The 23361-nt window shown below is 54.9% G+C and overlaps 1 protein-coding gene across 2 annotated transcripts in view; it reads right to left on the bottom strand.

Moving 5' to 3' along the window:
- The window catches only part of LOC139272787 (oocyte zinc finger protein XlCOF6.1-like), a 32879-nt gene that overhangs the window by 4997 nt on the left and 4521 nt on the right, over window positions 1-23361 (bottom strand). Inside the window, exon 1 of one of the 2 annotated variants that reach the window (XM_070888898.1) lies at window positions 11588-11671. The exons of the other annotated variant lie outside the window; for it this stretch is intronic. The gene's annotated coding sequence lies outside the window, so the exon portion shown is untranslated. Of the gene's footprint in view, window positions 1-11587; window positions 11672-23361 lie in introns of those variants that run through there. 2 annotated transcript variants of the gene reach the window in all.

The raw sequence follows: 23361 nt of genomic DNA, 5'->3' as shown, positions 1-23361 counted from the left end.
CAAATCCCAAGCTTGTTTTGTTTGAGTATACGGCTTGTGGGTGTCATGGACTGAACTGGTGTGTCTCACTTTACACTCATTTGACGTTCCTTTCAACCAATCCTTGAAAGAACTATTTTGCTTAAGACTGAAATCTGTTATTTTCTGTATTATTTAACGATTTTTGAATGCAGTTAGTAGAACTTCACACATATTGCATGTGATCGCCTTTGAAATGTTCTGATCTTTGTAATTTCCTTTGCTAATTTTGATGGGTTAGTTGATTATAATTACTTGTTACTAACATACCTTGCAGTATTTCTTACATCAAAATAATTGTTTAAATACTTCCTTTATCAGGTCTTTAGCTCTTCCATTGAACTCTGTATCCTCTTGTGGGGGAATCTCGAACAAAGTGGCATAGTCTGAGAATAAGGGGTCACCCATTTAAAATGGAAATGAGGAGGAATTTCTTCGCTCAGAGGGTCATGAATCTTTTAAAGTCTCTATTCCAGAGAGCAGTGGAGGCTGGGTCATTGAATATATTTAAGTTAGAGATAGACTGATTTTTGAAAGGTAGGGAAATCAACGGTTATGGGGAGAGAGCAGGGAAGTGGAATTGAGGCCAAGATCGATCAGCCATGATCTTATTGAATGGCAGAGCGGACTCAAGGGGCCTATTTCTGCTCCTATTTCTTATGTTCTTGGCCTTGGTTAGGAGCTGCGTTTAGATGTAGGTTTAGGGGTTAGTGGGTGTGGTTTGTGGTTATTTGTTAGTATTGGGATTAGTGATTGGGATAGTAATAGCATATTTGGCTTAGGATATCGTGATTAACTTAGAAAGCACTTTTGAAAATAAAAATGTCACTGGACGTGCCCTTTTCCATTTCATCTTTTTAACCTCTCACAGGCGAGTCAAAAAACAGCCTCACAATGTGTTCATTCAAGGAATCTTCTTTCCTGCGCAAGCCTCATTTCCTCCCTTCTTTCACACCTCTTCATTTCTCACAGAAAAATAAATTAGTGACATTAGATTTGGGGATTTTGGGACAAGAACAGATGGATACAGTTGTTGTGCTGGTTACATCTAATCATCAACCTTCCTGAAAAGGGCTTTTCACAATAATCTGTCACCAGGCCCCACCAATCGCCACGTGATTCCAGCATCATATCTTCATTCATTACCCACCCTTCGCCCTAACTAGAGCTGCTTTCACCTGCCCACTCCCCATACTGAGGCTCTCCAATTGATGAGCACAGCATAAACACCGGCACGGACTGGTTCGACTGAATGGCTGAGCCCGCTCCCCCACCCTGACCAAGATGGTGGGTGCTGCGCCCACTCCCCCCTCTGCCCTGACCAAGATGGCTGCCGCTGAGTACACTTCCCCCATCCGCCCTGACCAAGATGGCGGCTGCTGCGCCCACACCCCCCTCCTCCTGACCAAGATGGCAGACGCTGAGTACACTCCCCCCTGCACCCTGACCAAGATGGCAGCCGATGAGTACACTCCTCCCTCCACCCTGACCAAGATGGCGGCCGCTGCGCCCACTCCCCCCTCATCCTGACCAAGATGGCAGCCGCTGAGTAAATTCCCCCCTCAACCCTGACCAAGATGGTGGCCGCTGAGGCCGCTCCCCCGGAATTACACCCAGAACTTAGGTTAATGCTCCCTCCTGGTGGTGATTTAATATATTACACCCAGAACTTGGATTAATGCTCCCTCCTGGTGGTGAGTTATTGTATTACATCCAGAACGTAGGTTAATGCTGCCTCCTGGTGGTGCGTTACTGTATTACACCCAGAACTTGGATTAATGCTGCCTCCTGGTGGTGAGTTGCTGTATTACACCCAGAACTTGGATGAATCCTGCCACCTGATGGTGAGTTATTGTATTACACCCAGAACTTGGATGAATGCTGCCCCCTGGTGTTGAGTTATTGTATTGCACCTCGGCTCTTTGGTATTAGCCCCACCCCTTGCACTTTCACCATTCCCCTGCAATTATTTCCTTTTTGAAGTGTTTTCCAATTGTTTTTTAAAATTTGCTGTTGAATCTGCTTCCACCACCCTTTCAGGCAGCCCAGTCCCAAGCACAACAAATTGCTGCATATTTTTTGCCTCTCCGCTCACCTCTGGTAACTCACCACGAGGAGGCAGTCTCGCTCCACGCCCCGGGTGGAATTCAGTAACTCACCACCAGGAGGCAGCGTTGCTCCATGTCCTGGGTGTAATTCAGTAACTCGCCACCAGGAGGCAGCCTCGCTCCATGTCTCGGGTGGAATTCAGTAACTCACCACCAGGAGGCAGCCTTGCTCCATTTTCCTCGATGTCATACAATAACTCACCACCAAGTGGCAGCCTCGTTCCATGCCCTGGGTGTAATTCAGTAACTCACCACCAGGAGGCAGCTTTGCTCCATGCCTTGGGTGTAATTCAGTAACTCACCACCAGGAGGCAGCCTCGCTCAATGTCCTGGGTGCAATTCAGTTACTCACCAACAGGAGCCAGCCTCGCTCCATGCCGTGGGTGTAATTCAGTAACTCACCACCAGGAGACAGCCTCACTCCATGTCCAGGCTGTAAGTAATCAAGTCTCGATTTCAAAATTCTCATCCGTGTTTACAAATCCCTCCATGGCCCTCACCCCTCCCTATCTCTGTAACCCCCTCCAATCCCTACACCCCACCCTATCTCTGTAACCTCCTCCAGCCCCTCAGCCCTTCCTATCTCTGTAAGCCCCTCTAGCCCCACAAACCCCCCTTACAACTCTGGCCCCTTGAACCTCCCTGATTATAATATTATTTGATAATCGCTCCATGTGAAATGGCTTGGGGCGTACTATTTGGCTAAAGGTGCTATATCAATGCAAGTAGTTGCTGAGGTTGAATGGCCTGATTCTGTGCTCTATCATTCTCGGAGAAATTAGGGCAGGTGACCAAAAGCTCGGTCAAAGAGGTTCGTTTTAAGCAGCATCTTGAAGGAGGAGAGAGGTAGAGAGGCGGAGAGGTTCGGAGAGGAAGCTCCAGAGCTTGGGACCCAGGCAACAGAAGGCACAGCCACCGATGGCGGAGCGATTATAATCAGGGTTGCTCAGGAGGGCAGAATTAGAGGAGCACAGACATCTCAGGGAGTTTTGGAACTCGAGGAGGTTACAGAGATAGGGAGGGGTGCAGGGGCTGGAGGAGGTTACAGAGATAGGGAGGGGTGCAGGGTCTGGAGGAGGTTACAGAGATAGGGAGATGCGAGGGGCTGGAGGTGGTTACAGACACAGGGAGGGGTGTAGGGGCTGGAGGAGATTACAGAGACAGGGAGGGGTGTAGGGGCTTGAGGAGATTACAGAGACAGGGGGGTGTTAGGTGCTGGAGCGAGTTATAGACACAGGGAGGGGCGAGGGGCTGGAGGAAGTTACAGAGATAGGGAGGGATGTAAGGGCTGGAGGAGGTTACAGAGATAGGGAGGTGTGTAGGGGCTGGAGGGGGTTACAGAGAAAGGGAGGGGTGTAGGTGCTGGAGGAGGTTACAGAGATTGAGAAGGGTGTAGGGGCTGGAGGAGGTTACAGAGATAGTGAGGGGTGTAGGGGCTGGAGGGAGTTACAGCGATAGGGAGGGCTGTAGGGGCTGAAGGTTATACAGATAGGGAGGGGTGTCGGAGCTGGAGGAGGTAATAGAGATAGGGAGGGGTGTAGGGGTGGAAGGAGGTTACAGAGATAGGGAGGGGTGTAGGGGTGGAGGACGTTGCAGAGATAGGGAAGGGTGTCGGGGGGAGGAGGTTACAGAGATAGGGAGGGTGTAGGGGCTGGAGGAGGTTACAGAGATAGGGGGTGTGTAGGGGCTGGAGGTGATTACAGGGATGGGGGGTATAGGGGCAGGAGGAGGTTACAGAGACAGGGAGTGGTGTAGGACTGAAGGAGGTTATAGAGATGGTGGGGTGTACGAGCTGGAGGATGTTGCTGAGATCGGGAGGGGTGTAGGGGCTAGAGGAGGTTAAAGAGATAGGGAGGGATGTAGCGGCTGGAGGAGGTTACAGAGATAGTGAGGGGTGTAGGGGCTGGAGGGAGTTACAGCGATAGGGAGGGCTGTAGGGGCTGAAGGTTATACAGATAGGGAGGGGTGTCGGAGCTGGAGGAGGTAATAGAGATAGGGAGGGGTGTAGGGGTGGAAGGAGGTTACAGAGATAGGGAGGGGTGTAGGGGTGGAGGACGTTGCAGAGATAGGGAAGGGTGTAGGGGGGAGGAGGTTACAGAGATAGGGAGGGTGTAGGGGCTGGAGGATGTTACAGAGATAGGGGGTGTGTAGGGGCGAGGTGATTACAGGGATGGGGGTATAGGGGCAGGAGGAGGTTACAGAGACAGGGAGTGGTGTAGGACTGAAGGAGGTTATAGAGATGGTGGGGTGTACGAGCTGGAGGATGTTGCTGAGATCGGGAGGGGTGTAGGGGCTAGAGGAGGTTAAAGAGATAGGGAGGGATGTAGCGGCTGGAAGAGGTTACAGAGATAGGGAGGAGCAACAGCTTTGGAGTGATATGTAAACAAGGATGAGAATTTTGAAATCGAGGCTTTGCTCAAGCGGGATGCTAATATAGATCAACGAGCAAAGGGTGTGATGAGTGAGTGGGACTTGGTGTGAGTTAGGACACGGAGCAGTGAGCACAGGGGGTGATGGGTGAGTGGGACTTGGTGTGAGTTAAGACACGGGGCAGTGAGCACAGGGGGTGATGGGTGAGTGAGACTTGGTGCAAGTTAGGACACAAGGCAGCAGAGTTTTGGATCACCTCTTGTTTACACAAGGGTAGTACTCCCTCTCTAACAGCACCTTCACCACACGGACTGCAGCGGTTCAAGAAGGTGGCTCGCCACCACATTCTCAAGGGGCGATTGTGGATGGGAAATAAATGACGGCCTCGCCAGCGACGCCCACATCCCATGAACAAATGCAAAAGAGGAAATAGCAGAGGCCTTGACCATCATTTTCCAGTCCTCTTTGGTTTGGGCATGGTGTCGGAGGATTGGAGGACTGCTAATGTGGTAACCTTGTCTAAGAAGGCAGAAAGGAAGGGATAGGCCGAGTAATTATAGGCCTGTCAGCCAACCTCAATTGTGGAAAAATTATTGCAAACAATCCTGAAAGGCAGAATTAATTAGGGACAGTCGGCATGGATTTGTTAAGTGAAGATTATGTTTGACTAACCTGATTGAATTTTTTGAGGAGGTAACCAAGATGGTCGATGAGGGTAGTGTGTATGATGCAGTATATGGACTTTAGCAAGGCATTTGATAAGGTCCCACATGGCAGACTGGTCATGAAGGATAAAGCCCATGGGGTCCAGGTCAAAGTGGCAAGTTGGATCCAAAATTGACTTGGAGTAGGAAGCAAAGGGTAATGATTGATGGATGTTTTTGTGACTAGAAGGATGTTTCCAGTGGGGTTCTGCAGGGCTCAGTATTCGGTCCCTTGCTTTTTGTGGTATATATCAATGACTTATATTTGAATATAGGGAGTATGATTAAGAAGTTTGCAGACGACACTAAAATTGGCTGCGTGATTGATAATGAAGAGGAAAGTCATGGGCTGCAGGAGGATATCAATCTGCTGGTCAGGTGGGCAGAGCAATGGCAAATGGAATTCAATTCAGAGAAGTATGAGGTGAAGCACTTTGGGAGGGCTAATAAGGAAAGAGTATACACATTAAGCGGTAGGCCACTTAATAATGTAAATGAAAAAAGGGACCTTGGGGTGCTTGTCCACAGAGCTCTTTTTGTGAGAAAATTAAAACATTAAATCGTAAAATCGTGTCCCCCCGATCTGGGGGGGGGCGCAACAAACATTTCCAAGGCCCTTTTTTTTGTGTTTTTCTTTGTTTTTTTGGGGTTTTTAAATGGTTTTTTTTGGGCACTAAAATCTTTTTTTTTTCTCCAAGTGCCCCCTATAAAAGGGGAGGGGGACACTAAAAACACCGGCAATTAAAACAAATTAAACTTTAAAACATAAAATCAAATTAAAATTTGGTTGCCGGGCGTGACGATGCACTCCAGTCCCTCCGGTGTGCAACTCACGCGGAAGTCCTCTCGCGAGCGTACCGGTGGACACCGCGTGCTCCATCTCCAAGGACACCCTGGCGCGGATGTATGCGCGGAAGAGAGGCAGGCAGTCAGGTTGAATGGCCCCCTCGACCGCCCGCTGCCTGGACCGCCTGATGGCACCCTTGGCCGTGCCCAGGAGCAGTCCTACGAGGAGGCCCTCGGACCTACCCGCTCCCCTCCACACAGGGTGTCCAAAGATCAGGAGTGTGGGACTGAAGTGCAGCCAGAATTTCAGGAGCAGCCCCTTTAAATAATAAAACAGGGGCTGCAACCTCGTGCATTCCATAAAAACATGGAACACGGACTCTTCCAGACCGCAGAAATTGCAGGCGGCCTGGGAGCCCGTGAACCGGATTAAAAATTTATTGCACGTGACTGCTCCGTGCACCACCCTCCAGGCCAAGTCCCCGATAAATACTGGGAGGACTCCCGCGTAGAGTGCCCTCCATCGGGGACCCCCGCCTCCTCCAGACGGCAAGATGGTACGCCATGGCGTGTCCGGACGGCCGGCGAGGATGGCAAAGTTGAGAGTGTGCAGGAGCAGCCCGTACAGGAAACCCCTCCGTGCGGAACTGAAAGGCACGGAGGGGATTTCCTCGAGGCGGCTCAAGTTGTGAGGCGCCGGCCCCCGAGGGAGGTTCCGGGGTTTGGCGCCAATGAGTAATTCCATCCAGTTCGGACGGGATCTCCCCACGTGCTTGAGCATCCTCGATGCACCTAACGGAGTCAGGGCCCAGAGCTGTTTTTAGCGACTCGATGGCATCGGCCGCGCGGCGGACGTTGGCGGAATTTAGGCGCCGCGCCAGCGTGTCTGGCGCCATCCAGCCCGCTCCTCTCCCAAAGCGAAGGGGCGCCGTCAAGGACCCGTTAACATTTAACAGACACTCTGCGGCAGCGTACAAAAGTCGGATCCGGGCGACGAAATGCGTCCCGAACCCGAAAGCGCGCAGAGTTCCGAACAGATAGTCATGATCCACCCTGTCGAACGCCTTCTCTTGGTCGAGAGATAGGAAGGCGACCGACAGACCAGCCTCCTGGGAATGATGGATGAGGTCCCGGACCAAATGAATGTTATCGTGGATTGTCCGGCCCGGGACCGTGTAGGACTGGTCGGGGTGGATCATGTGGTCCAACACGGCGCCAAGGCGAGCAGACATCGCCCTGGCGAAGATTTTGTAGTCCGTGCTGAGGAGGGAGACCGGGCGCCAGTTCTTAAGGAGACAGAGATCGCCCTTCTTAGGCAGCAGGACGATGACTGCCCTGCGCCAAGAGAGGGGCATCTCCCCGGTCGCCAGACTTTTCCCCAGGACCCGCGTGCAGTCGCCCCCCAGGACGTCCCAGAACGCCCTGTGGAACTCCACGGTCAGCCCGTCCAGCCCCGGGGCATTTCTCCTCCAGAGCCAGGCGAGGGCGCCGGTCAGCTCCGCCAGGCTTAGCGGAGATCCCAGATTTTCGTCGCACACCGGGCCGACCCTCGGCAGGTCCTCCCACAAAACTCTACACGCTTCTACGCTGGACGGATCTGGAGAGAACAAAGCCCCGTAATATTCACGGGCCCTGTTGTTGACGCCATCCGTATCCGAGACGAGAGAGCCGTCGTCGGCCAGCAGCGTCAAGAGCTGCTTACGGACACTCTGTCTTTTTTCCAGCGAGTAGAAGAAGGGGGAGCCGCGGTCCAGATCCCGCAGGAACCGGATCCGCGACCTCACAAACGCGCCTCGGGACCCAACGAGCTGCAGGTCCTTCAGCGCGGCCTTCTTCGCCTCGTACACAATCTGCAGGGCCGGGTCCTCGACGACTTGACCGAGACGGACTCCAGTTCGAGCACCTCTTTTTCTAGGCACCCGACCCTGGCCGCCCGCCTCTTGGTCGACCCCCTCGCGTACTCTTGACAGAAGACGTGGACGTGAGCCTTGCCCACGTCCCACCATAGCCTCAAGGAGGGGAAGCCCCCATGCTTCCTTCTCCAGTCGGCCCAGAAACGACGGAACGAGTCCTGGAACCGCACGTCCTCCAGCAGCTGGTTGTTAAAATGCCAGTACGCGGACCCCGTCCTCGCGCGGAGCGAAGCGAGCTCCGCCCACACCAGGTGGTGGTCCGAACACAGCACCGGCCGCATGGAGGCCGCCGGGACGCACGAAATGTATGCCCAAGACATGTAAAGGTGGTCGACTCTGGACCATCCTACTCCATGCCTCACCCAAGTAAAGGCGCTGGAGTCGGGATGGAGATTTCGCCAGACGTCCACCAAGTCGAAGGACCCGACCAGGTCCCTCAACTTCTCCATCGCCATCATCCTCTGCAGGGCACCGGAGTGGTCCCTCGCCTCGAGGATGCCGTTAAAATCTCCCCCAAGGACAATGCAGTCGCTGACATCGACGGAGCCAAGAAGAGCGGACACTTCTTCGAAGAAGCGCGTTTGCTGCGGGCCGGGCTGAGGGGCGTACACGTTCACGAGATAGAAGCACGTCCCCCAGGCGAACCGTGACGTGCAGCAAGCGGCCTGGCACGGGCAACTCGACCCCCAAGATCTCCGGCTGAAAATGTGGGGCCAACAAGATGGCCACCCCACAAGAAGTGGTAGTGAAGTAGCTCATGCGGACCTCTCCTTGCCATTCCAGGAGCCACGTGGCTTTGTCTCCCAGAACGGTGTGGGTTTCTTGCAGGAAGCACACCGCATATTTACCCTCCCGCAGGAGCGAAAAATTTTTAAATCTACGGTGTGCCTCTCTGCTGCCGTTGATGTTGAGGCTGGCTATGGTTATCTTCATGACAAAAGCATAGTGCAACCTCTACCTAACCTATTGTGGTGCGGGAGTGGAGTCGTTTGTTGACCTCCACTCCTTCAGTAGCCCAGCGAGCAACCCTTTGAGCTCAAGGCCTTGCGCCTTTGATAAGGGCCCGCCCGTGGCCATGGTTTTAGCGGCGGCATGGACGGACGCGACGAGCAGCCCCGGATCGGACCATCTTTCCAGGGCCAGATGGGCTCGATTGCAGCGACCCTGGCTCTGGACCAAAAAGTCCCGGAGTTCCTCTACGGGTCTGAGGGTGGACTCAGCGGCGGGCACGAGGAGATCCACCACCTCACTGGCGATGGACTCAAGATCTTCTCCCGAGTCCCCCACCGAGTCCCCGTCCCCCTCCGGGAGGTCGCCGCCAGCAGCCGGCCCGTCGACCGCACGCGGTATGGCAAACGGCCCGGCCGCTCCATCCAGCCCTGTCTCTGCCCCGATCCCACCCCCAGGATCGTCGACAGAGGAGTCCCCACTGGGCTCTTTTAAAAGTGGTGCTGGGTCAGGAAGTGACAGTGGAAGGGGTTCCCCCTCCGCCCCAGGAACCGGGGAACACGGAGAGACCTGGTCAAAGTAATGTTCCAGGTCCTCCAAGTACCCCAGCTCCAAAGTAGGGGGCGAGGGTTGTTGTTCTTTTCCCTCCCCGCCGCCACCCACCGGCCCAGCGTGAACAGATTCATTAAAATTGTTAATTCTGTGTATTTCTGCCGAGTCGAGCAAATCCCGGGGGAAGTTGGATATTGGCTGGGTGGGCTCAGGTCCGGCCTTTTCGGCCCCGCCCGCCACAGTCCCCAGGACGCTCGACCCGGTGGCTACGCGTTCCTCCGCTGGCCCCACGCCCCCCACGACAGGCAGATCCCTCACACCATCCCCGGGAGGCAGAGGCTGGGCAGCCTCGACTGCCCCTCGCTCCCTGGGGACAGATTCTTCCCGTCTACGGCGCAGTTTGGTGGCACTGGTGGGGGACGCGGGACACACGGTGGGCAGCGACTCCTCTGCGGAGGGACCTTGTTCCCCCTCCGCCTCATTGGAGCGGCGCCTCCTTTTGTTCCTGGGGGTGCGTGGAGGCAGGGAGACCTCCATGTCTGCCGAGACCTCCCGCTCTGCCCCCCCTTTTTCTTATCTTGCCCGCGCCCGAGCCCCTCTATGATATTGGTCATGGTCTCGGGCATGGGCTCAGGGCACCCCGCGATCGCCGGTGACAGGGTTGGGCTGAGCGCGGTGACCAGACTGTCTGGCGCACTGAGGGGACCCGCCTCAAGATGTTTCGCCTTCCTCCGCGCCTTCTTTCCGATCGGACGTTCTCCCTCACCCCCACCGGAGGCCATGAAAACAAAGGCCTCCGACGATGCCCGCGCACCTACGGCTCCCGGCATGCGGACGCTACTAGGGGGAGGGTTGGCGGCGGCGCCATCCTTGGCCGCCTTCGGTGGTTTGGCGGCCTTGGAGGCGGGGCAGTTCTTGTGAACGTGCCCCACCTCCCTGCAGGCATGGCACCGCACACCGTCCGACGTCCAAAAGACGCGGTAGGCAGTCCCCTCGTGCACCACATTAAACGATCCCTACGTCGTCTCCTCCCGCGCCAACCGGACAAAGAGCTGGCGGCGGAAGGACAACACATGGCGCAGGCTGTTCTCCCTGAGGCCGAGCGGTATGGGGTTGATCCCCGACCTTACCTCCCCCAGTTGGTGAAGGTGAGGGAGGAGGAGCTCAGCGGGAACAAAGGGCGGGACGTTTGAAATGATGACTCTCTGCGCGGTGGCCTCGAGAGGGTCCACCGGCAGGAACGTCCCGCCCACCGTGAGCCCCTTTTCAAGGGCCACGGACACCGCCCGCTCCGACCCCAGGAAGAATACAGCCTTCCCAGACATCTTGGAGGCAGCGACAATGGCCAAGGGGCCGACTACCCCAGCCATCGCCCGCACGCACTCCTCGATGCTCATTGTGGGGTGAGTGTAGCTCTTGACCCCGTGTTTTTTTGCTATCAGTCTGAATGGTGGCAGGGCGGCAGGAGGCGCGTGGATGTGGACGCCACCTGCGCATATGTCCTAGCTGGCCCTGCCACCGGCGTGGATGGGGTCACCATCACGGGGTCCCTTTAAGGGCTACACCCACCCCAAAGTCACAGGCCTTAATGGTCTTTAATTGGCCTCGTTGGTTTTTTGAGCAGAGGGAGCTCGTAATGGGGCACACCTTTCCCCTAGTTAACGAATGGGGAGGGGCCTTGCTCCCTCTGCTCAGTTGTCTTAATTGTTTTAAAATTAGGAGGAAAGAGCTCTCAGAGAGAGAGGGGAGAGACAGAGAGAGAGAGAAAGAGAGAGAGGGGTGGGAAACAGGGAAGCTGTGAGGGCAGGTCTCCCCTCACAGCGATGGGTGGGTGTTTCTTGGGGTGCACTCCCCAGATGGCAAAAAACAGTCTTTGTAGAATGGTCTTCGGGTGGGGGGAGAAGATGTCTTCACCTGGGGTAGCTGGAGCCACCCAGGCACACACTCCCAACGATGTTTAATAGGGTGATTAAAGATTCTTCAGCCAGGTAGCTCCAGCTATCCCAGGCTAGGCAATGGGGGAGGGGTGCTTAAGTGGTGTGTGGGGCCTAGCTGTAAGCAAGACCCCCACACACACTTCCACACACAAACACACACCCGCCGCGATGTTCCGGCCCTCGAAAGGTCTTCTTTCCTCCCCCCACCGATACAACAAAGTCTGTCGGGGAATGCACCAAAACACACCCACCTGTCGAAGATTGTCGAAATGGCTCTCCCTCCTTCCACACTGGATGGTGTTTTCTCAGGATGTTCTTTTCCCCCTCTCTCCAACTCTCTGTAGTAGCAATAAATGATAAATTTTCTTCTCTCCTCCTCTCCCTCTGGACGTTGATTTGTAGTAAGCCAGCCCCCTCCTCCTCTTCCTGGGCTGGTCTCAGGGTTCACTCTAGGCCTTCCAGGCAGGAGCAAAGCAGGGAGCTCCTTCTCTCACAGCAGCACAGCTCCAACTGAATAGGCCACGCCTCCAAAGCTCCACCATTGGTCCACAGGTCCCTGAAATTAGCAGGACAGGTACATAAGGTGATTAAGAAGGCATACGGAATACTTGCCTTTATTGGCCGAGGCATAGAATGTAAGAGCAGGGAGGTTATGCTTAAATTGTATAATACTTTGGTAAGGCCACAGCTGGAGTATTGCATGCAGTTCTGGTTGCTGTATTATAGGAAGGACATGATTGCACTAGAGAGGGTGCAGAGGAGATTTACTAGGATGCTGCCTGGAATGCAAAATCTTAAGTTATGAGGACAGATTGAATAGGCTGGGTTTGTTCTCATTGGAACAGGGGAGGTTGAGAGGAAACGTCATTGAGGTGTACAAAATATTGAGGGTCCTGGACATAGTGGATAGTAATGGTCGATTTCCATTGGTGGAGGAGTGTATTACGAGGGGGCATAGTTTTATGGTGGTTGCTGGAAGGTTTAGAGGGGATTTGCAGAGGGTTGTGGGGATCTGGATCTCGCTGCCTGGAAGAGTGGTGGATGCAGAAACCCTCACCACTTTTAAGAGATGGCTGGATGGGCACTTAACCTGCACGGTTACAGACCTAGAGCTGGTAATTGGGATTAGACTGGATGACCTTTTGTAGGACAGCGCAGATATAATGGTAAGTACTGCAGGGAATAGAATACGGCCAGGGTGATCTCCTGGACTAGTTTTGATCGCCTGGGTGGGTCGGAGAGGAATTTTCCCAGATCTTTTCTCCCAAAATTGGCCTGGGTTTTTATCTGGTTTTTACCTCTCCCAGAAGGTCATATGGCTCTGGTTAGGGTGGAGTGTAGACTGTTTCAGTATAAGCAGTATTGTAGTTGTGTGAGGTGGACTGGTTGGGCTGGGTGCTCTTTGCCTTTCCGTCATTGTTCATTGGTTTATATATAACTTTTAGGGCTGTTGACCAAGAGCCCTGCGGCTCTTTGTCGGCCGGTGTGGACACGATGGGCCAGAATGGCCTCCTTCTACGCTGTAAATATCTATGTTTCTGAATCCATGAGACGCGACACCTTCTGCACAAGATAAAAGTTCACGGGCTTGGGGGTAATATATTAGCATGGATAGAGGATTGGCTAACTAAAAGAAAACAGGGTGTCAGGATAAATGGTTCATTTTCGGGTTAGCAATCAGTAACACGTGGGGTGCCACAGGGATCAGTGCTGGGACCCCAACTATTTACAATCTATAGTGATTGTGACCATTTTTTAAAAAGGGACAAGTCCGACTACGGCAACGAGAGGGGAATCTCCCTGCGATCAGCTACTGGGAAAGTTGTTGCTTGAGTTCTCCTCAATCATCTTTTCCCTGTGGCCGAGGAGCTCCTCCCGAAATCACAATGCGGATTTCGTCCCCTACGGGGCACAACAGACATGATCTTTACAGCACGATAATTGCAGGAAAAATGCAGGGAACAGCGCCAGCCCTTATACATGGCCTTTTTCGATCTTGCAAAGGCCTTTGGCACTGTCAACCATGAGGGTCTATGGAGCGTCCTCCTCCGTTTTCGATGCCCCCAAAAGTTTGTCAACATCTTTCGCTGCTTCACGATGACATGTAGGCCGTGATCCTTACCAACGGATCCATTACAGACCCAATCTGCGTCCGGACCGGGGTCAAACAGGACTGCATTATCGCTCCAACCCTCTTCTCAATCTTCCTCGCTGCCATGCTCCACCTCACAATCAACAAGCTCCCTGCTGGAGTGGAATTAAACTACAGAATCAGTGGGAAACTGGTTAACCTAAACCGCCTCCAGGCCAGGTCCAAGATCACCCCAACCTCTGTCATTGAGCTGCAGTATGCGGACGATGCCTGCGTCTGTGCACGTTCAGAGGTTGAACTCCAGGACACAGTCAATATATTCACTGAGGCATATGAAAGCATGGGCCTTATGCTTAACATCCATAAGAAAAAGGTCCTCCACCAGCCTGTCACCGCCGCACTGCACTGCCCTCTAATCATCAAGATGCACGGCGCGGCCCTGGATATCTCGAGAGCCTCTTATCAACAAAGGCAGACACTGATGCGGAGATTCAGCATCGCCTCCAGTGCACCAGTGCAACCTTCGGCCGTCTGAGGAAAAGAGTGTTTGAAGCCAGTCCCTCTAACCTACCACCAAACTCATGGTCTACAGGGCTGCAGTAATACCCGCCCTCCTGTATCGATCTGATGATGTATAGAAGGCACCTCAAGTCGCTGGAGATATATCACCAACGATGTCTCCGCAAGATCCTGCAAATGCCCTGAGAGGTCAGGCACACCAACATCAGTGTCCTCGACCAGGCTAACAGCCCCATTATTGTAGCACTGACCACACTCGATCAGCTTCGCTGGGCAGGCCACATAGTACGCATGCCACAGCCTGGAACTTGCAAGCAATATGTGTTTAAGACAAAATAAATTAAAATGTGTTGGCAAATCTTTGACTAATGGTGAATTTATTAACATAATCCGCTATTTTTAAAATTCTTGGCGGGGTTTTTGAATTAAAAATTCGTTATTCTGACTGTTAGAGACAGTAATTTCGGCTCTACTTTCATTAGTGGGTTAAGCAGACTGTAATTGGTTATCGGAAAAGACCAATGAAATACACCACAGAGCGACCAATCACAAGTTCGCTCCCTACATTCCTCCTTTGGCTCGCTTACCATGAAGGAGCTCCACATAAAGCATTTGCTTTGGGAGTCTCGTATCTGGCATGCGAACTCTGTGGCCTGCCCAACGGAGCTGATCGAGTATAGTCAGTGCTTCAATACTGGGGATGTCAGCCTGGTCAAGGACACTGATGTTGGTGCACCTGTCCTCCCAGGGGATTTGCAGGATCTTACAGAGACATCATTGGTGATATATCTCCAGCGACTTGAGGTGGCTTCTATCCATCGTCCATGCCTCAGATCCGTACAGCCCTGTAGACCATGAGCTTGGTGGTAGATTTGAGGGCCCAAGCTCAGCCCAAGCAAGTTAACTATTCACAGTGATCGTTTTTAATCGGAGGGAAAGTGTCTCAGCACCGTGTTTACATTCTGATTACTGAACACAGTATTTGTCCCACTTAAGAGCCGCAAGTTAGTCCGTAAATACAATGTTTACTGTGTGGGCGATGTTGGTATAGTGGTGAGCATAGCTGCCTTCCAAGCAGGTGACCTCGGTTCGATTCCTGGCCATCGCAACCGATGTAATTTTACTATCCCTGTCAGGTCAGAAATGACTTGTGAGCTTGGAACAGTAGCATTTTATAACTAAGAATAACTGTCAATGAAATGAATTTTGACGAAAATCATTCATTTGCGTCACCCATAGCTTTAAAAATGATTTTGAACCAAAAAATGAATTCTCAGTCAGAAACGTTGGGCCCATCAACCGCTCATTCCCTTTATCATCGGCTCTTAACATCCGTTGATATTCGGCCCTCACAGCATGTTCACTGAAGGCCAGTCTCACGTTCAGGTTCCGTCTGTTTTATATTTCTCTGAAGTCTGTCTATCTCTATATTGATTCACTGATCCGAATATCCGCTAGTGTTTGGTGATCTCGATATCTACATGTTCGACAGAGAATGACTGATTTATAACCGAGATCAGGAAACGCCCAGCTTCATTGCAGAGATTTAAGATATTAAACTAGATCTGGGATAATTATGATCCATAGATCCAACAACAACTGCAATCCATAGAACATTCACCTGCCCTTTCACAAAAACTGTGGGTGGCTCTGAAAAGAGCCTTTGAGTTATTAGATTAAATCCTGTCCGTTTTACTTCCTCTTGGACACACTGGTGGTTTTCTTGGGCAGCAGCAAAGCCTGGATACTAGGCAGCACCTCGCCCTGAGCGATGGTCACCTTTCCCAGCAGCTTGTTGAGCTCCTGATCGTTGCGGATGGCCAGCTGCAGGTGTCTGGGGATGATGCGGGTCTTCTTGTTGTCGCTGGCCGCTGAGACTGAGCCCTGTGAAACAGCCCAGGAAGAGGAGGCAGGGGCTTTCTACAATTCCAATTCATCCAGAGGGACAGGAGGAGAGCTGAAAATTCAATAACCTTTAATACTGCTGCAGAGAGTTGGAGAGAGGGGGAAAAAGAACAACTATCCAGTGTGGAAGGAGGGAGAAACTTCATCAACCAAAGGTGGGTGTGTTTTGGTGCATTCCCCGAAAGACTTTGTTGTATCGGTGGGGGGAGGAAAGAAGACCATTTCGAGGGCCGGAACATCGCCGGGGTTGTGTGTGTGTGGAAGTGTGTGTGGGGGTCTGGCACACGACTAGGCCCCACACACCACTGAAGCACCCCTCCCCCATTGCCTAGCCTGGGATAGCTGGAGCTACCTGGCTGAATTACTATTAATTACCCTATTTAACATCATTGGGAGTGTGTGCCTGGGTGGCCCCAGCTGCCCCAGGCGAAGACATCTTCTCCCCCCACCCGAAGACCATCGTATAAGACTATGTCTTGTTTTTCCATCATCTGGGGAGTGCATCCCGGAAAAACACCCACCCATTGCTGTGAAGGGAGACCTGCCCTCGCAGCTTCCCTGTTTCCCACCCCCCTCTCTCTTTCTCTCTCTCTCCGTCTCTCCCCTCTCTCTCTGAGAGCCCTTTCCTCCTAATTGAAAAAACAATTAAGACAACTGAGCAGAGGGAGCAAGGCCCCTCCCCAAATGTCAACTAGGGGAGAGGTGTGCCTCATTGTGAGCTCCTCTGCTCATACACTTAAACGAGGCCAATTTAAGAACATTAAGGCCTGTGACTTTGGGGTGGGTGTAGCCGTTAAAGGGACCCCGTTATGGCGACCCCATCCATGCTGATGGCAGGGCCAGCAAAGACATACGCACAGGCGGCGTCCACATCCACGGCGCCTCCTGCGACTCCTGCTGCCCTGCCACCGTTCAGACTTATAACAAAAAAACACGGGGTCAAGAGCTACACTCACCCCACAATGACCATCGAGGAGTGCGTGCGGGCGATGGCTGGGGTAGTCGGCCCCTCGGCCATTGTTGCAGCCTCCAAGATGTCTGGGAAGGCTGTATTCTTGCTGGTGTCGGAGCGGGCGGTGTCCCTGGCCCTTCAAAAGGGGCTCACGGTGGACGGGACGTTCCTGCCGGTGGACCCTCTCGAGGCCACCGCGCAGAGGGTCATCCTTTCTTACGTCCCGCCCTTTGTTCCTGCTGAGCTCCTCCTACCTCACCTACACCAACTGGGGGAGGTAAGGTCAGGGATCAACTCCATACCGCTCGGCCTCAGGGAGAACAGCCTGCGCCACGTCTTCTCCTTCCGCCGCCAGCTCTTTGTCCGGCTGGCGCGGGAGGAGACGACAGAGGGTAGTTTTAATGTGGTGCACGAGGGGACTGCCTACCGCGTCTTCTGGACGTCAGACGGCGTGCGGTGCCATGCCTGTAGGGAGGTGGGGCATGTTCGTAAGAACTGCCCCGCCTCCAAGGCTGCCAAACCACCGAGGGCGGCCAAGGCTGGCGCCGCCACCACCCATCCCCCTAGTAGCGTCTGCGTGCTGGGAGCTGTGGGTGCGCGGGCATCGTCGGGGGCCTTTGTTTTCATGGTCTCCGGCGGGGGGGAGGGAGAGCATCCGATCGGAAAGAAGGCGCGGAGGAAGGCGAAACATCTCGAGGCGGGTCCTCTCAGTGCGCCAGACAGTTTGATCACCGCGCTCAGCCCAACCCTGTCACCGGCGAGCGCGGGGTGCCCTGAGCCTGTGCCCGAGCCATTGACCAGTATCACAGAGGGGCTCGGGCCTGGGCAAGATATGAAAAAGGCGGTAGTGGAGCGGGAGGCCTCGGCAGAAATGGAAGTCTCCCAGCCTCCGCGCACCCCCAGGAACAAAAGGAGGCGCCGCTCCAATGAGGCGGAGGGGGAACAACATCCCTCCGCGGAGGAGTCGGTGCCCGCCGTGTGTCCCGCGTCCCCCACCAGCGACCCAAACTGCACCGTAGGCAAGAGGAATCTGTCCCCGGGGAGGGTGGGGCAGTCAAGGCTGCCCAGCCTCTGCCTCCCGGGGATGGCGTGGAAGATCTGCCTGTCGTGGGGGGCGTGGGGCCAGCAGAGAAATGCATAGCCGCCGGGTCGAGCGTCCCGGGGCCTGAGGCGGGCGGGGCCCAAAAGGCCGAACCTGAGCCTGCCCAGCTATTAACCAACTTCCCCCGGGAGTCGCTCGACCCGGAAGAAACACAAAACATTAACAATTTTAATGATTCTGTACACGCTGGGCCGGGTTGTGGCGGCGGGGATGGGGAAGAACAACAACCCTCGCCCCCTACTTTGGAGCTGGGGTACTTGGAGGACCTGGAACATGTCTTTGACCAGGTCTCTCCATGTTCCCCGGCTCCTGGGGCGGAGGAGGAACCCCTTCCTCTGTCGCTTCCTGACACAGCACCGCTTTTAAAAGAGCCCAGTGGGGACTCCTCTGCCGACGATCCTGGGGGTGGGATCGGGGCAGAGCCAGGGCCGGATGGAGCAGCCGGGCCGTTTGCCGTACCTCGTGCGGTCGACGGGCCGGCTGCTGGTGGCGACCTCCTGGAGGGGGACGGGGACTCGGTGGGGGACGAGGTAGAAGAACTAGAGTCCATCGCCAGTGAGGCGGTGGATCTCCTCGTGCCTGCAGCTGAGTCCCCCTTCATTCCTGTAAAGGAACTCCGGGACTTTTTGGTCCAGAGCCAGGGTCGCCGCAACCGAGCCCATCTGGCCCTGGAAAGATGGTCCGAGCCAGGGCTGCTCATCGCGTCCGTCCGCGCCGCCGCTAAAACCATGGCCGCGGGTGGGCCCTTATCAAAGGCGCAAGGCCTTGAGCTGCGCCGGCTCAAAAGGTTCCTTGCTGGGCTGCTGAAGGAGTGGAGGTCAACAAACAACTCCACTGCCCCCCCACCACAATAGAGGTAGCACTATGCTTTTGTCATGAAGATAACCATAGCCAGCCTCAACATCAATGGCGGCAGAGAGGCACGCCGTAGATTTAACAATTTTTCACTCCTGCGGGAGGGGAAATATGCGGTGTGCTTCCTGCAAGAAACCCACACCGTTCCGGGAGATGAAGACACGTGGCTCCTGGAATGGCAAGGAGAGGTCCGCATGAGCCACCTCACCGCCACTTCTTGTGGGGTGGCCATCTTGCTGGCCCCGCATTTTCAGCCGGAGATCTTGGGGGTCGAGGAGTTCATGCCAGGCCGCTTGCTGCACGTCACGGTTTGCCTGGGGGACGTGCCGCTCCATCTCGTGAACGTGTATGCTCCTCAGCCCGGCCCGCAGCAAGCGCGCTTCTTCGAAGAAGTTTCTGCTCTTCTTGGCTCCGTCAGCGTCGGCGACTGCATTGTCCTCGGGGGGGATTTTAACTGCACCCTCGAGGCGTGGGACCGCTCCGGTGCCCCGCAGAGCATGACGGCGATCGAGAAGTGGCGAAATCTCCACCCCACTCCAGCGCCTTTACTTGGGTGAGGCCTGGAGTAGGATGGCCCAGAATCGACCACCTTTACGTGTCTAGGGCATACGTTTCCTGCATTCCGGTGGCCTCCATGCGGCCGGTGCCGTGTTTGGACCACCACCTGGTGTGGGCGGAGTTCGCTTCACTCCGCGCCAGGACGGGGTCCGCGTAGTGGCAGTTTAACAACCAGCTTCTGGAGGATGTGCGGTTCCAGGACTCGTTCCGTCATTTCTGGGCCGACTGGAGAAGGAAGCAAGGGGGCTTCCCCTCTTTGAGGCGATGGTGGGACGTGGGCAAGGCTCATGTCTGCATCTTCTGTCAAGAGTACGCGAGGGGGTCGACCAAGAGGCGGGCGGCCAGGGTTGGGCGCCTAGAAAAAGAGGTGCTTGACCTGGAGTCCCGTCTCGGTCAAGTCGTCGACGACCCGGCCTTGCGAAGCGAAGAAGGCCGCGCTGAAGGACCTGCAGCTCATCGGGTCCCGAGGCGCGTTCGTGAGGTCGCGGATCCGGTTCCTGTGGGATCTGGACCGCGGCTCCCCCTTCTTCTACTCGCTGGAAAAAAGACAGAGTGTCCGTAAGCAGCTCTTGACGCTGCTGGCTGACGACGGCTCTCTCATCTCGGATCCGGAGGGCGTCAACAACAGGGCCCGTGAATATTACGGGGCTCTGTTCTCTCCGGAGCCGTCCAGTGAGGAAGCTCGTAGAGTTTTGTGGGAGGACCTGCCGAAGGTCAGCCCGGAGGGCGCCGAAAATCTGGAAGCTCCGCTAAGCCTGGCGGAGCTGACCGGCGCCCTCGACCGGCTCTCAAAGGGAAAAGCCCCGGGGCTGGATGGGCTGACCGTGGAGTTCCACAGGGCGTTCTGGGACGTCCTGGGAGGCGACTACGAGTGGGTCCTGGGGGAAAGTCTGGCGACTGGGGAGATGCCTCTCTCTTGGCACAGAGCAGTCATCGTCCTGCTGCCTAAGAAGGGCGATCTCCGCCTCCTTAAGAACTGGCGCCCGGTCTCCCTCCTCAGCACGGACTACAAAATCTTCGCCAGGGCGATGTCTGCTCGCCTTGGTGCCGTGCTGGCCCACATGATCCACCCCGACCAGTCCTACACGGTCCCGGGCCGGACAATCCACGACAACATCCATCTGGTCCGGGACCTCATCCATCATTCCCAGGAGGCTGGTCTGTCGGTCGCCTTCCTATCCCTCGACCAAGAGAAGGCGTTTGACAGGGTGGATCACAACTATCTGTTCGCGACTCTGCACGCTTTCGGGTTCGGGACGCATTTCGTCGCCCAGATCCGACTTTTGTACGCTGCCGCGGAGTGTCTGATTAAGGTTAACGGGTCCTTGATGGCGCCCCTTCGCTTTGGGAGAGGGGTGCGCCAGGGATGCTCCATGTCCGGGCAGTTATATGCCATCTGTGTGGAGCCTTTCCTGTGCCTCCTGCGGACGAGGTTGACGGGACTGGCTCTGCAAGGACCGGGTGTGGAGGTCGTCCTCTCGGCTTACGCCGATGACGTGCTCCTCGCAGTAGAGGATCCCGCTGACCTGCGGAGGATGCGTGAGTGCCAGGAGATTTACTCGGCCGCGTCCTCCGCCAGGATCAACTGGGAGAAATGTTCCGAACTCCTGGTGGGTCAGTGGCGGGTGGATTCCCTGCCGGAGAATCTCAGGCCTTTTGCCTGGAGCACGGCCCATCTCCTCTATCTGGGAGTCTACCTTAGCCCCGATGAGGGAGCCTGGCCGGCGAACTGGCAGGAGCTGGAGGCCAAGGTCGCCGCTCGCCTAGGGCGCTGGACAGGACTGCTCCGAGTGCTGTCCTACAGGGGTCGAGCGCTAGTCATAAACCAGCTGGTGGCCGCAATGTTGTGGTATCGGCTGGTCACTTTGACCCCTCCCCCTGCGTTTGTCGCCAAAATACAGAAGAAGCTGGTGGACTTCTTCTGGAACAACAGGAAGCACTGGGTCTCTGCCCCGGTCTTGAGTCTCCCGCTTGAGGAGGGCGGTCAGTCGTTGGTGTGCGTCAGCGCCCAGCTCGCGACATTCCGTCTTCAGACCCTGCAGAGATACCTTTACGTCGAGCCCCCTCCTAGGTGATGTGCTCTGGCGACGTATTTCTTCCGCCAGCAGCGCGACCTCAATTACGACACGCAGCTCCTGTTTGTGAACTTGGGGGGTGTCAGGACCGCCCTCCGGGAGCTGCCTGTCTTTTACAAGGAACTCATCAGGGTCTGGAACAAAGTCTCCACCAGGCGCAGCTCTCCGCCGGCTGGAGTGGCGGCCGTCCTGCAGGAGCCGCTGCTCGGGAATCCGTACCTCCACGACCGAGGTTTTATGTGGCGGTCGGAAGAGAGGGCTGTGGCTGGTGAGGTGACCAGGGTCAGGGACCTGCTCGATGGCGGAGGAGCGGGCTGGATGGCGCCAGACACGCTGGCGCGGCGCCTAAATTCTGCCAACGTCCGCTGCGCGGCCGATGCCATCGAGTCGCTAAAAACAGCTTTGGGCCCTGACTCTGTTAGGTGCATCGAGGAGGCTCAATCACGTGGGTAGATCCCGTCCGAACTGACCCCCGTCCGGACGGAATTCCTCATCGGCGCCAAACCCCGGAACCTCCCTCGGGGGCCGGCGCCTCACAACTTGAGCCGCCTCGGGGAAATCCCCTCCGTGCCTTTCAGTTCCGCGCGGAGGGGTTTCTTGTACGGGCTGCTCCTGCACACTCTCAACTTTGCCATCCTCGCCTGCCGTCCGGACACGCCATGGCGTACCATCTTGCCGTCCGGAGGAGGCGGGGGTCCCCGATGGAGGGCACTCTACGCAGGGGTCCTCCCACTATTCGTCGGGGACTTGGCCTGGAGGGTGGTGCACGGAGCAGTGCCGTGCAACAAATTTTTAAGCCGGTTCACGGACTCCCAGGCCGCCTGCAATTTCTGCGGTCTGGAGGAGTCCGTGTTCCATGTTTTTATTGAGTGCACGAGGTTGCAGCCCCTGTTCCATTATTTGAAGGGGCTGCTCCTGAAATTCTGGCTGCACTTCAGTCCCACTCTCCTGATCTTTGGGCACCCTGTGCGGAGGGGAGCGGGTAGGTCCGAAGGCCTCCTCGTAGGACTGCTCCTGGGCACGGCCAAGGGTGCCATCAGCCGGTCCAGGCAGCGGGCGGTCGAGGGGGTCGTTCAACCTGACTGCCTGCCTCTCTTCCGCTCTTACATCCGGTCCAGGGTGTCCTTGGAGATGGAGCACACGGTGTCCACCGGTACGCTCGCAGCCTTCCACGAGAGGTGGGCACCGGAGGGACTGGAGTGCATCATCATGCCCGGCAACCAAATTTTAATTTGATTTTACGTTTTAAAATTTAATTTGTTTTAATTGCCGGTGTTTTTAGTGTCCCCTTCCATTTTATAGGGGGCACTGTGGAAAAATTGTGATTTTAGTGCCCAAAAAAAAACAAAAAAAAGAAAAACAAAAAAAAAAGGAAAAAAAGGGCCTTGTAAATGTCTGGTGTGTCACCCAGGTCGGGTGGCACGGTTTAATGTTTTATGTTTTGCAGATAAACTCCAAAAAGAGTTTCATGCACAAGGACCCCCAGGTCCCTCTGCACCGCAGCATGTTGTAATTTCTCCCCATTCAAATAATATTCCCTTTTACTGTTTTTGTTTTCCCCCCAAGGTGGATGACCTCACATTTTCCAACATTGTATTTCATCTGCCAAACCTTAGCCCATTCGTTTAACCTATCTAAATCTCTTTGCAGCCTCTCTGTGTCCTCTGCACAACCCGCTTTTCCACTAATCTTTGTGTCATCTGCAAATTTTGTTACACTACACTCTGTCCCCTCTTCCAGGTCATCTATGTATATTGTAAACAGTTGTGGTCCCAGCACCGATCCCTGTGGCACACCACTAACCACCGATATCCAACCCGAAAAGGACCCATTTATCCCGACTCTCTGCTTTCTGTTAGCCAGCCAATTCTCGATCCATGCTAATACATTTCCTCTGACTCCGCGTACCTTTATCTTCTGCACTAACCTTTTGAGTGGCACCTTATCGAATGCCTTTTGGAAATTTA

Source organism: Pristiophorus japonicus, chromosome 9 (genome assembly GCF_044704955.1).
Source record: "Pristiophorus japonicus isolate sPriJap1 chromosome 9, sPriJap1.hap1, whole genome shotgun sequence".
In the NCBI taxonomy this organism is placed as follows: Eukaryota; Metazoa; Chordata; class Chondrichthyes; family Pristiophoridae; genus Pristiophorus; species Pristiophorus japonicus.
Note: the sequence above shows the minus strand (reverse complement) of the source record. Positions and strands in the feature narration are given on the sequence as shown.